The sequence below is a fragment of the Molossus molossus genome, unplaced genomic scaffold, assembly GCF_014108415.1.
Source record: "Molossus molossus isolate mMolMol1 unplaced genomic scaffold, mMolMol1.p scaffold_m16_p_2, whole genome shotgun sequence".
NCBI lineage: Eukaryota > Metazoa > Chordata > Mammalia > Chiroptera > Molossidae > Molossus > Molossus molossus.
In genome coordinates this window covers 76480998-76494301 of record NW_023425355.1, presented here as the reverse complement: position 1 = coordinate 76494301, position 13304 = coordinate 76480998, and the positions used below count along the sequence as shown (strand labels likewise).

General features: G+C 36.9%; 1 protein-coding gene and 1 long non-coding RNA gene across 6 annotated transcripts in view; both read left to right on the top strand.

The window, feature by feature from the left end:
• LOC118635727 overlaps positions 1 to 285 on the top strand; it is a 52714-nt gene extending 52429 nt beyond the window's left edge. The window contains exon 4 of the long non-coding RNA XR_004960552.1: positions 234 to 285. This is a non-coding gene — a long non-coding RNA (uncharacterized LOC118635727). The remainder of the gene's footprint in view (positions 1 to 233) is intronic.
• The window catches only part of ATP11C (ATPase phospholipid transporting 11C), a 280762-nt gene that overhangs the window by 79313 nt on the left and 188145 nt on the right, over positions 1 to 13304 (top strand). The window lies entirely within an intron of this gene.

Below are 13304 nucleotides of genomic sequence, written 5' to 3'. Positions count from 1 at the left end.
GTGTCCATGGGCTATGGCTACATGCATATATATTCTTTGGTTAATGTCTTCCTTGACATCTTTGTTCTCTTATATATTTTTATTCATCAATAGGAGAACTTGTAGATCATTTAATCACTCAGTGTCATCTTGTGCCTTGGGTGTGTGCACATGCTGGCTCCTCTACTGGATAGTCCCCCTTACTTTTTTTTTAATCCTTACCCAAGGATATTTTTTTCCATTTTTTTGTTCAGATAGAGTGGGAGAGAGAGAAAGGAAGAGAGAGAGAGAGAAACATCGACGTGAAAAGTGCACATTGAGTGGCTGCCACCAGCATGGCCCAACCAGGGCGGGGGACAAACTGCAACCAAGGTATGTACCCTTACCGGGAACCGAACCTGGGTCTCTGGACCGCAGGCCGATGCTCTAACCACTGAGCAAAAATGGCCAAGGCTCCCCCTTACTTCTTAGCCTAGTTTAACCTCTTTTCATCTTTGTAAGACTTGTTTCAGGCATCACATTTAGGAAGGCTGTGCTAATCCCTAACTGGGTTTGAGCTAGACAACCTCCTTGCCCACACTTGCCTGTAGATCTTCTGATGTTAGATTCACCACACTGGGTTGTCCTGATTTATTTGAGTGTCTGTGTTCTCTATTAAACTGTGAGCTTTTAGATGCTCCAGCAGAAATCCTTATCTAGTTTCTGTGTGTGTGTGTGTGTGTGTGTGTGTGTGTGTGTGTGTGAACAAGGTGTGTGTCCTTCCTTTAATCATGTAATCTCTATCTCAGAGAGACCTTCCTGTGCAATCTTATCTAAAATTGCATCCTTCCCCAATACTTATTCTTCTTCCTTGTTGTTGTTCTCATGACGTATTACTGTTTACCAAAATATGTATTTTACTTTTTTATTTTCTGTCTTCTCCCACTAGAATATAAGCTCCGTGAGGAAAGGGAGTTTTGTATTTTTTTAGCTGTCATATTCTCACTGCCTAAACCAGTACTAGGCACATGGTAGGCATTAAATGAATATTTGTTGAATGATTGAAAAATGTTTGCTTCATTTGCCTCAGAGAGTACAGTTAACTCTTGAACACTGTGGGGGTTAGGGACACCAACTCTCCTCACATTTGAAAATTCACATACAACTTTTGACTCACCCAAAATTTAACTAAGAGCTTACTGTTGACTGGAAGCCTTACCCATAATATACAATTGATTATCACATGTTTTGTATGTTATTATACACTGTATTATACAGTATTATACACTGTATTGTATTATACTCTGTATTGTACAGTATTATATACTGTATTCTTACAATAAACTAGAGAAATGTTATTAAGAAAATAATGAGAGAAATTACATTTACAGTATCTTTTGAAAACAATCTGCGTATAAGTGGACTCATGTAGTTCAAACCCATGTTGTTAAGGATCAACTAACTGTATATATTAGGAGTGTACTGTCTGGAGCCAGAATACCTGATTTCATTTACAACACATGATTTTATTTTTATCTTTGTGACCATGAACAAGTTACATAATTTCTCTGTGTCTGTGTCTCCTCTTCTGTAAAATGGGGCTAATAGTCATATTTACTGTACATTGTTTTTGAAGATTAAATAAGTAGGCCTATATAACATATTATAAGAGTACCTGGTATATAGTAAATGCTCAATAAATACTCATTACTGTTATTCTTCTTTTAGGACATTGCCTTAGAAACACTACATGTTTGTTTCTTCATTTCCAGAAGCTAGTCTGGTATTGCATGTTTTGAAAGTATGAAAAAATTCATTGTGAAATGAATGTTTGAATGGAATTTAAATACATTATTCAGAACTTTTTTTTTTCTTTATATTAGTGTTTGGAATTTTTAACAGTTACTATAGTGGTTCGTGTTTAAATTAGATATGTGACCTGGCCAGTGTGGCTCAGTGATTGAGCATTGACCCATGCACCAAGAGGTCGTTGGTTCAATTCCCAGTCAGGGCACATGCCTGTGTTGTGGGCCAAATCCCCAGTGGGGGCATGCAGGAGGCGGCCGATTGATATTATCTCTCATTGATGTTTCTATCTCTCTTTCTTTCTCCCTTCCTTTCTCTCTAAAGTCAATAAAGGAAAAAAAAAATTAAAAAACATATTAAATTAGATATGCGAATACCTGAAGAAAACTGTAACCATTTTAGACAATAATGGGAACTCTGAACTTTGACCTTTATTAGAGCAGTAAGCCCACTCACTGTCTGAGCTTCTGTAGGAGCCTCTTCAGTATTTGAGGAATATTGATGCTAGTATAGGATTACAGGTTGTGATTGGGCTAGTGGATCTGTCTCAATTGAGACCTTTTTAACTCAGGTTGCTTTATTTCATCAGCTTCAGAGTCTTCCATTTTTTTTTTTAACATATATATGCTTTATTGATTTTTTTTTTTTTATCCTCACCCGAGGATATTTTTCCATTTTTTGTTCAGATAGAGTGGGTGGGGGAGAGAGAGAGAGAGAAACATCAATGTGAAAGGGACACATCGAGTGGCTGCCACCTACATGACCAACCAGGGCCGAGGACAAACTGCAACTGAGGTACGTGTCCGTAGCGGGAACTGAACCCAGGTCTCTTCGGACCGCAGGCTGGTGCTCCAACCGCTGAGCCAAATCGGCCTTCCATTTTTTGTAGCCAGGAAAGTAATAGTTCCAGGTTTATAAAGACTGACATCTAGTCAGGATTGGCAAATCTTATTTTTTCCCCAGAAGCTGATACTAAAAAGGCAGAAAACTACCCATCTTGGCATTCTGGAAAGTGGAACTGTATGTGTACTAAGCTCCATCTGGCAAAAGTAGGATTTAATATATGCTCCTTACAGGTTTTTTCAGAACATGGGGACACTGGTGGTGGTGATAAAATGAACATTTACTGAGTGCCAGCTATGGGTCAGGCACTCTATACATGTTATTTTGTTCAGTCTTTTTAGAAATGTAGTGTGGCTCCAATTTACAAAAATGGAAACTGAGGCACAGAATGGTTAAGTAACTTGAAAAATATGACATACCTTGCTATTAAGTGGCAGGACCATGGTTTTGAACCGAGGTCTTTTTGACCCCCACTATCTGTATCTACCACACACTTTGATAAGAAATCAGACCATTGTTCATCTTGGATGCTAATAGTTGGCAAGTTTTTGCTACTTTTCAAAAATTGGCACTAAGTAAAAGCAACTTTGGATTTCTTAAAGTTGAGAGATTTGTAGCTCCATTTGTAAGAAGTAAAGTCCAAAAAATATACTGGAAAATATATTCAGCAAATGAATTAAAAATTAATAGCTGTAAAACTATACTTTAATATTTATATCACACATACACTGTAATTTATTTTATGTAAATAAACTACAAAATTATTGTAAGTGTATAGAGAATTTAATATTACATGTTTCAGTTATTCTTAAATAGTTTTTTTACTAATACTTTTTCTTTGAAAAAATTTTACGGATATTTTTTCTTATATTGTCAACATTTTTGGGAAATTTTGCATTTTCCATTAATAAAATTGTTCTAACTTCTCTTTTAACACTGTAGCAGTATTTGTATGTGTTATCAGTCCTTTACATTTGAATAAAGCTTCTTAGTAAGTACATACCACAGGGGTTGCTCTGTGGCCCTGATGAGTACTATTTTATAAGCTTCTCAGGAATGAGAAAACAAATGTATTCTCCTAAGTTGTAGAATTAATAGAAAAAAACATGTTGAAATTAAAGTCCACAAGTAACAAACTTCTCCCTGAATAAGTCGCTATGCAGCACAGAGTGTAATAACAGTAGCTCCAGCTATATTGCTAACACAACTGTCATGTCAATCCTATGTCCTGTGTTTCTTCTTCTTTGAGGGTTTCTGTACTTATCAAAACAAATCAAAGTGCTGTGTGTATTGCTGGTTCTCAGGAATTAATCAGTTTCTGTGGTAACTGTTTAATGCAGACACAGATGCTGTAGCAGTCACTCCCCAAGGTACCATGTGCCTAAGGCATTTAAAAAACTAGTGTGTTTTCTGTATGATATTGCTGCACTGTATACATAGTGGTTTACTTTTTCAGTGTGTTTAGAGCTGACATTTCTAATACATAAATAGATTTATGGCTGATTTTGTTTTGTATTTGAGCTCTGCTGCATAACTAAAAGACTGAATGATTTAGTTATCCTCTCTGTCCCTCAATTTCTTCCTTTCTAAATTGGGGTGATAAAAATTACTTCATAGCTCTGCTGTGGGGCTTATTCAACAAGATTATATAATCTTGATTTATGTATTTGCTTAAGACAGTGTAGTATTGGGGTTAAGGATGCAGGCTTGAGAGTCTGTTGATATACAAACCTTGGCTCTGTTCCTCCTTAGCCACCTGACCTAGAATAAGTCAAATAATCTCTTTGTGCTTCAGTTTTCTCATCCATAAAATGGGGAAACTTGCCAACTATTAGCATTCAAGATGAACAATGGTCTGATTTCTTATCAAAGTGTGTGGTAGGTACAAATAGTGGGGGTCAAAAAGACCTCGGTTCAAATCCATGGTCCTGCCACTTAATAGCAAGGTATGTCATATTTTTCAAGTTACTTAACCATTCTGTGCCTCAGTTTCCATTTTTGTAAATTGGAGCCACACTACATTTCTAAAAAGACTAAACAAAATAACATAGCTACCTATGTCATAGAGTTGTTATAAAGGATAAATGAGTTAATACATATGAAATCCTTTAAACAATACCTGGCGCATGGTAAATCTTCAATAGATGTTAACCATTATTGCCAATATTATCTCCACTTCTCAGCATGCAATATCAGTGTTTGCTTATTGTGCTTAGTAAACTGAGACCTTCTTTTTTTTTTTTTTCTGAGACCTTCTTTATGTCTTTTGAGCCTGGCATATAATACGTACTTAATTAATGAATTAGTGAGTGAAGGGATACCTTTGTGTTTCCTACATTTGTCCTTTACCCTCTCCATTTCCTTATAAACTAATCTCTTTCTCCATGTATTTTTTGCAGCTGGACTTACCATGTTTCCTAGAACAAAATTTTGGGGTACTTGGTCTAAAAACCAGAACATTGTTGTTACATCCAGGTGTACTATTTATCAGTGTCATATTTCTGCCTCATTTAGATGTACATCTCCTCCCCTACTTAACTGCAAGGGAAAGGGATATTATCTTCTTTCTTTCTGGTCCTCAGTACCCAACATAGAATCTAGAGTATAGTATGTGCTCGATAAATGATTGTTGAATTGAACAAGGAATCAGAGAATGAGTTTACCCTTCTCAAGATGGAAATAAAGAGCTGCCTTTTTAAACCAATGATGGTTTCAAGATTATTAGGAGCTGTGGGATCTGAATCTGACTTAATTTGAAGTAACACATTTTTAACCTCAATTTAGGTACAGTATATCTGAGAGGGAGGAGCCAGAATCAAGACACTTGCAAGAATTCATTTTTATAAAATTGAATACTGATGCTTTTCTTTAGTGGTTGTTCTTTTCTTGTATCAGTTATATCCTACATATATATTTTATTATTTTTTTTCATTTTCGGTCTATCTCAAGTCCTTAAACAGTAAATTAGATGGGAAATAACTCATTAATGCTTTGCAGTCACTGGGCAAGGAAAACTGTCACCAACGGTGTAGTTTTGCTGCAGCTCTCCACCTGGAGCAGCAAGAGAATACTTTCTCTAATGAGAGTCATTAAAAGTCTAATGAAAGTCTGTTTTTAAAAAGCCTTTTACATTTTCTTCTGTTAAGCAGTTTCTTTTCATTTGTGCTATATATGCTGTTGATAATTGCCATTTACATACTGTACTGGCTTTATATCATGTAACTAGACACATGTATTGTGTATGTAAGAAGATGTCATTCTTTATTCAGTCTGCTAAAGATATTCTCCTTTTTACTGTTCATGAGAGGATTGAGTGTATCTGCCTCCTGGTAATACATTAAGGCTGCAATATTTGTCTAGTTGTAGAAATATTTAGCTCTTTTTTGTTTGAATGTGTTGTACCATATGGGTGAATCCAATCCTGGTAGCAAATTCCCATATTAAACACTTAAAAATAATCTTTTGTATTGTAAAAGCTAACAACAACAACAACAACAAAATAAAATTGTTTTGTCAGCTGACTTAATACATTGTATTTATTTTATTTTTTTAGAATGTAATTATCTTAAAGTTTCAGTTTCTAAAATCAAAGTTAAAAAGTCACCATACCAGTGACTGCTAATAGGTACTGGGTTTCTTTTTGAGAAGATGAACATGTTCTCAAGTAAGATTGTGGTGATGGTTGTATAACACTGAACATACTAAAAACTATTGCATTGTTATCAAGTGAATTCTATACTATGTGAATTATATATCAAGAAAGCTGTTATTTTAATAAGGTTCTCATATTTACCAGCTCTACCACTTGTATGGCCTTGAGCAAGTTGTTTTTCTTTTTGTGCTTCATGGCTTTCTTATCTGTACATGGTGATAATAATAGTACCTTCCTAATGGGCTGGTTGTGGATATTAACCAAATATAAACATAAAGAGCTTAGAATTGTGCTTTGGAATGTAAGTCCTCAAATTTCAATGATTGTCATCATTTTTCTGTTGTTTGTAGAGCTCAGAAGGCTGCTAGAGTTATACTCTTTTTGGTGTTATTAGCATATAGATATTGATTAAAGTCATGCATATGGATTATGTTTTCTAGAGAGAGCATACAGAATGGTGAAAGACAGAGATCTGAGGACTGAATCAAGGGAAATACTAGCATTTAGTAATTTAGTATGGTGGCAGCACAAGCACATTTGGCAGACTCAAAATGAGTGTCCAGAGTGGTAAGAGGAGGTGGGATATCATGGAAGCAAAGGAGAAAACAGTCTTCCAAGAAGGAGAAGATGGTTAATAATGTTAGTATCAGACAGAGGTTAACTAGGAAACTGCATTCAATTTGGCAAGTTAGAGCTGTGGGAATGTAGGGGCAGGAACCATGTTATAGGGAGAGAGCTGAGAGAGTGAGGAGGTGGTGAGGAAGAAGATATAATGAGTGTATTCTTTTGAGGAGGCTATTCATTCATTAAACAATTATTTACTGAGCTCCTACAATGTGCCAGGCCCTGCTCTAGGATAGTGTTATTCCAGTGAATTAAAAAAGAAAAAAGTCATGGAAGTAGGGAACAGACTGACAGACTTCAGAGGGATGGGGAGTGAAAGGGGTGGGAAGAGATAAACCAAAGAACTTATATGCATATTTGCACAACCAGTGGACACAGACATTAGTTTGGTGGAAGCAGGAGGGAAATGGGGGTGGGGAGGAGAGGGTCAATGGAGAAAAAAAGGGAGGACATCTGTAATACTGTCCACAATAAAAAATTAATTAATTAATTAAAATACAATTATGAATGCCATTTAAAAAAAACAAAAAAAAGTAAGTGAACATATGCAAGGGTCTCCTGAATAAATCAATTTCCATTATAAAAAACAAAAACAAAAAAAATTTTCCAAAAATTCCTACCTTAAAGGAGGTTTTCTTTATATTGGGCCTATGTATGGAAGGAGACAGACAAGGCTCTTTTTCAACAGAAGTGTGTGTGCACATGTACATGTGTGTGTTTAATAAAATGAGGATTTAAACATATTTAAGCCCTTGCTGGTTTGGCTCAGCAGTTAGAGCATCGGCATGTGGTCCAGAGAGGCCTGGGTTCGGTCAGTTCCCACTATAAGGGTATGTGCCGCGGTTGCAGTTTGTCCCCGGCCCTGATTGGGTCGTGCGGGTGGCAGCCACTCGATGTGTACCTTTCACATCGATGTTTCTCTCTCTCTCTCTCTTCCTCTCTCTCCCTTCTACTCTATCTGAACAAAAAATGAAAAAAATGTCCTCGGGTGAGGATAAAAAAATAAAAAAATAAACATATTTAAGCTAGGGAACCATTGGGAGTAAAGAATAGAGATGAAGTGGTTGACAGTATAGGGTAGATGGGATAATTTTTTGTGCAAAAAGATGGAAAGATGAAATTAAGAACATATGTGGAGGCACTTTATCAGCAGAATAGGAGATTTCCTCTTCTGAAACTGGAGAAAAACAGTTGCTGTGCAAACACTAGGAAAGCGTAAAGAAATGTCCATAAAATTACCCTGGTTTTATAAGGGATGTAGGAGCAAGGTCACCTATATAGAAAAATGTGTGGATGAGGACTGGAGGAGATTCATGAAGCTTTGAAATCGGTACTTAGAGTGAATGGAGAGTGATATGGACAAGGACAAGAGAGATTTGTGGAGTGGCAATGAGGGATTTTTAATGACATAATTCTTCACATTAGTATGGTTATTATACCAAAACTGTTCTCAGCTTCCTTCATGGAGGAATGAAGAAAGCAGTTTCTGAGATTGGTCCTGGATTTAGGACTTTGTATGTCAATTATGGCAGAAAAGTAGGTTGGGAAGGAATTGATGGGACCTCGTGGGTTCCAATAGTGAATGTGGTGTTCAGACTTATTAGGCAAAGTGAAAGTAAGGACTTTGAGAAACTGAAGGTGGGATCAAGAGACTAGAGGTTTTATAGAAACAGACTCGTAGATACAGAGAAGAGACTGGTGGTCTATCTACTTACGTATTTATAAGGAAAAGAAAAAAGAATGAGGGCAAAAGTAAACCTTGGGAGTTACACGGTGGATTACATTATGCAACAAACAGTTGCTCAACCCAATCTTGTTTAAATGTTTACAAAGCCAGTTTTGATATTAGTTCTTTGATCCTGATCATCAGATAGGCTAAACCAAGTCCAGAGGTGATTATTACTAAAATTTATAGTCACTCAACACCACAAAAATCTTATAATTTAGCTGTTTATGAATTCTTTGAGGTAGGGGGTGGGGGTTATTTAAGCAGGAAATCCAGTGTTCACTAGGTTGGAAACAACTGAACAATAGTAATATTGAAACCCCTTAGCAAATCTTTCTCTTATTTGTTATATACCAGTTAACAGCTAGAGGTGATTTGGGTTCATGCAAGAGGTGCTATTAAGGTCAAGTAATGTATGGCCTTTTGCTATAAACCTTTAAATATAAATGTATAAGACATCCTTATTTTTGGAAGATCACATTAAAATCAGAAAATTCACAATGAGATTGATATGATAGAGATTCTTAAACAGTAGTCTGAGCAACTTCTATATTGGCCTTCAACTTTCTTCTTGCTGTGGGAATTTTCTTAAACTTAATTATTCCCAATTCAAATCTATTCAGACATATAAAAAAATGAATGGAACAGATTATTTGGCAAACATGTTTGAAAAGGGATACTAAAGATGTTTAAAGATTTTAGTTGTAATGCTGAAAACTTAGAAAAGCAGAGAATTAGTGTTCTCTTGCCAGGAACAGTTATTTGGAAAGGCCTACCTTGTGCCTTAAATAGAGGGAATTATGGATAAAGGCAGTAGTTTTTGAAAGATGACTACAATATTAAAATGTCATCTTTTAGAGTATTTTATATATAAACTTGCCTGAGTACTCCAGTATTTAAAAAGCCTAATGTAGTTTGTAGTGTTAGGCCCATTAAGGTCTCTTCACTTTCTCTAATCACCTGACTATGTGAACTATATCCAGACTACTCCCATTGCTCCACCCTTTATACTCACACTTTTAGAAATCCCTGATCTCTCCTGATATTTAAAATATTTTAAACACTTATTAATAAGAAGCATTTTAATGAAAAAGCAGAAGCATTTATGGTGGTTTGTCCAAATCTTTTATTTATTATTATTATTATTATTATTTTTTAATCCTCACTCGAAGACATTTTTGCATTTATCTTCAGATAGAGCGGGAGAGAGAGAGGGATGAAGAGAGAGACAAACATCGATGTGAGAGGGACACATCAACTGGTCGCCACCCATACGACCCCAACCGGGGCCGGGGACAAACTGCATCTGTGGTATGTGCCCTTAGCACGAACCAAACCCCTGTCTGTCTGGACTGTGGGCCGATGCTGTAACCGCTGAGCTAAACTGGCCAGGGTGATTTTTCCAAATCTTTTAAAAACAAAAGCTCTAGAAAGGTTTTCTGATTTCATTCTGTCGCATCTTGTCTCCTGGTCATTAAAATCAAACCATTGGGCCACTGCTGCTTAGTGAACAGCAAGACGATACTGGGCTACCAGCTGGGAGCCACATTTTATGAATGGAAGAACTGAGACTCAGAGTTGCCTTTCTGGTGAAGTAAGCCTGTTCAGTTTAACATAGAAATGATGTTTATCGCCCTGGCCAGTTTGGCTCAGCGGTTGGAGCATCGGCCTGCGGACCAGAGAGTCTCGGGTTTGGTTCTCGCTAAGGGCACGTACCAAAAAAAAAAAAAAAAAATTATGCTTATCACTGTGCCTTTATTTATTTATTTTATTAATTTATTTTTGTTACAGATGTTTCTCTTTTTTCCCCCATTGACACCCTCTTCCCGATCCACCCCCAGCATTGTTTCAGTGCTCTTTAAACATTTGTTTTAATTAAATAAGGGGGGGAGGTCGGCCTTGGTTTATGGGAATCTCACAAATACTCAACCCTCTGTGCACATACTATTTTATTTGATTCAGAATAAAAGGTAGAAGAAGGTGAATATCTGAGGCCAGCTGTTTCCAGTCTAAACCTGTGGCCCTCTCTTTGTCTAAAGGCACTTGCTGCTCTGACCACCTTCTTCCCTTTAGTAAAGGTGCTACCCGGGCAGGATGGGAGATTTCCTTATACTGTCTGCTTGTGTATGTGCTTTCATCTCACTTCCAGCACCCAGCTTTTTCTGCATTGCAGGTATTGTGGAGCCATATGCTAGTTCATAGTTGTGTACATTTGGTTACACATGCTGTTTATTTCTGCTTCCAACTTAGTTCCTTACTCAGAGCCCTCCACTCTGATACTGTCTGGATTCCAACTCTAAGCCTTTTGAAGTTGGCTTTAGTTTCTTTTTTGCAAACATTTTGAATGAAATATAGGTATTCTAGTTCCGCTGAAGTCCTGAGTAAAGTCGCAGTGTATACTATTCTGTCTTATGTTCATATGCTAAGTAAGAAGTATCATCTGTTTGGTGTGACACAGTTCATTTAAATAAATACTTATGATCATTTTGATTTTGTAAGCATACTTCCTTTCTCTCTGCTTCCATTTCACAAAGATTGTATCTCTATTTTTATTCTAGTTACAAATATGTTCATGTTGACTTCATTTATGCCACTGCATTTCAAGTGTAATAACCCTGTAGATGTATTTCAATTATTTGTTAGTATTATATGTTTTTATATAGAATTGTTTATCTTTGGTGGAAGCAACTGATTAGAGGCAGCTGCTGTGTATATAAAGTAGTGACTAATATTGTTTAGTATTTACTGTATGAAGGCACTGTCTCACAATTACCTTATCATCAACATCGTCCTCATTTTTACTGATTGGGAAACTGAGATATGATGTGGTTAGGAATTTGTCCATGGTCACTTCGATAGTAAGTAGCATAACCAGTATTTGAACCCAGACATCTGGCTCCAGAACGTACACACTCAGCCAGTGCGCTCCTCTTCCTCACCACATCTTTTATGGCCACTTTGAAGCAACCTGATAATTGCCAAGTTCTCTGAAAAAAGCTCATTAGACTAGCAAATGTCAGAATGCCTCTGGTTTTTTAGCATTGAAAATACTGTCATTAGCCCAGCTGGTGTGGTTCAGTGGTTGAGCATTGACCCATGCACCAAGAGGTCACTGATTTGTGGTCAGGGCACATGCCCAGGTTGTGGGCCAAATCCCCAGTGGGGGACATGCAGGAGGAGGCCAATTGATGTTCTTTCTCATCGATTTTTCTATCTCTCTCTCCCTCTTCCTTCCTGTCTCTATAAAATCAATAAAGAAAAAAAATTCCATCATTAGAAGATGTTTTTGAGATTGTTAAACATTGAAACTCTGGCCTTGATCAAACTATATTTTCACCTCAGGTTATAGCTTGATGATTCTTGGTGATCTCAAATGGCTGTAAATGATACTCTGATTTTGGGGCTAGGCTGGTTTAGTTAAATGAGAGAGCAATATCTGTTTCCCTGTACTCTTTTGTCACTGTGTCCATTCATCCTTCTCTCTATCCACCTACAGAATTCGTCATCTGCTTATAACATACACATAGGTGTTGCTTATCCTTACTGAGGAAGCAAGTCCCAAGTATATATAAAGAAAATAAGACACAGAGCTCCAAGGATCACTGGTTGCTTTATGCATGACCCTGACCAGGGCAGGGCCAGGGACTGAACTGCAACTGAAGTATGTGCCCTTGACTGGAATCGAACTTGTGACTCTTTGGTCTGCAGGCAGACACTCTAAGTGCTGAGCAAAACAGGCCAGGACATGTTTCAGTGTTTTTTAAATTTTTTTATTTATTGATTTTTGGAGAGGAGTGGGGGGGTAGAGGAGGGGGAGAGGGAGGGAGGAAGGAAGGAAGGAAGGAAGGAAGGAAGGAAGGAAGGAAGGAAGGAAGGAAGGAAGGAAGGAAGGAAGGAAGGGAGAGAGAGAGAGAAAGAAAGAAAAAAACATCTGTTGTTCCACATATTTATGTATTCATTGGTTGATTTTTGTGTGTACCCTAACCTAGGATCAAATCCACAACCTTGTGTTGGCACAACGCTCTAACCAACTGAGCTACCCAGCTAGGGCTGTGTTTCAGGTTTTAAATTCCATACCTTCTTACCTGCTCTCCAACAGTATTCTTTAAAATTAGAAGCTACGATCCAAGAAATAGTGGTGCTGACTACATGCTGTTGTTTACTGATTTATTAGTAAACTGTGTGTGCAAGATTTATTACTAATTGTTGTGTCAAATATGTGTACAAATAAATAATATTTATTAATCATTAAGATGTTATTTTTAATGCAATTTATTTTCACTTCCAAAAATACAGGAATAATGTTATAGTGTATAAATGTCCTTTGACAGATTTAACAGAGTTTTTGTTTTTGGTGGGCCTTTCTGTAGTTCAGTGATATTTCTCTCTGCTCTGCTTGCAGAGAAATAATGTTGTAAAAAATACCCTGCCCCAGTTTATGATTATTAAATGAGGTGGACTTGAAAAGGGAACAGTATATGACTGGCTGATTTGAATTATGTCAGTCTTTCTTGTAGCTTCTATTCCATAGTATACACTGGCTAGGTGGTAGATCCTCTTGAAAACCTTTTACAACTTATCTTTGTGTATTATGGCAGGTTATATTCATGGAAGTCAAAGAAATATAAGTCTAATCTCATTTCCCTCACAGAAGCAATATTACATGGAGGATTATATTCCTGGCCTGATGCCTGA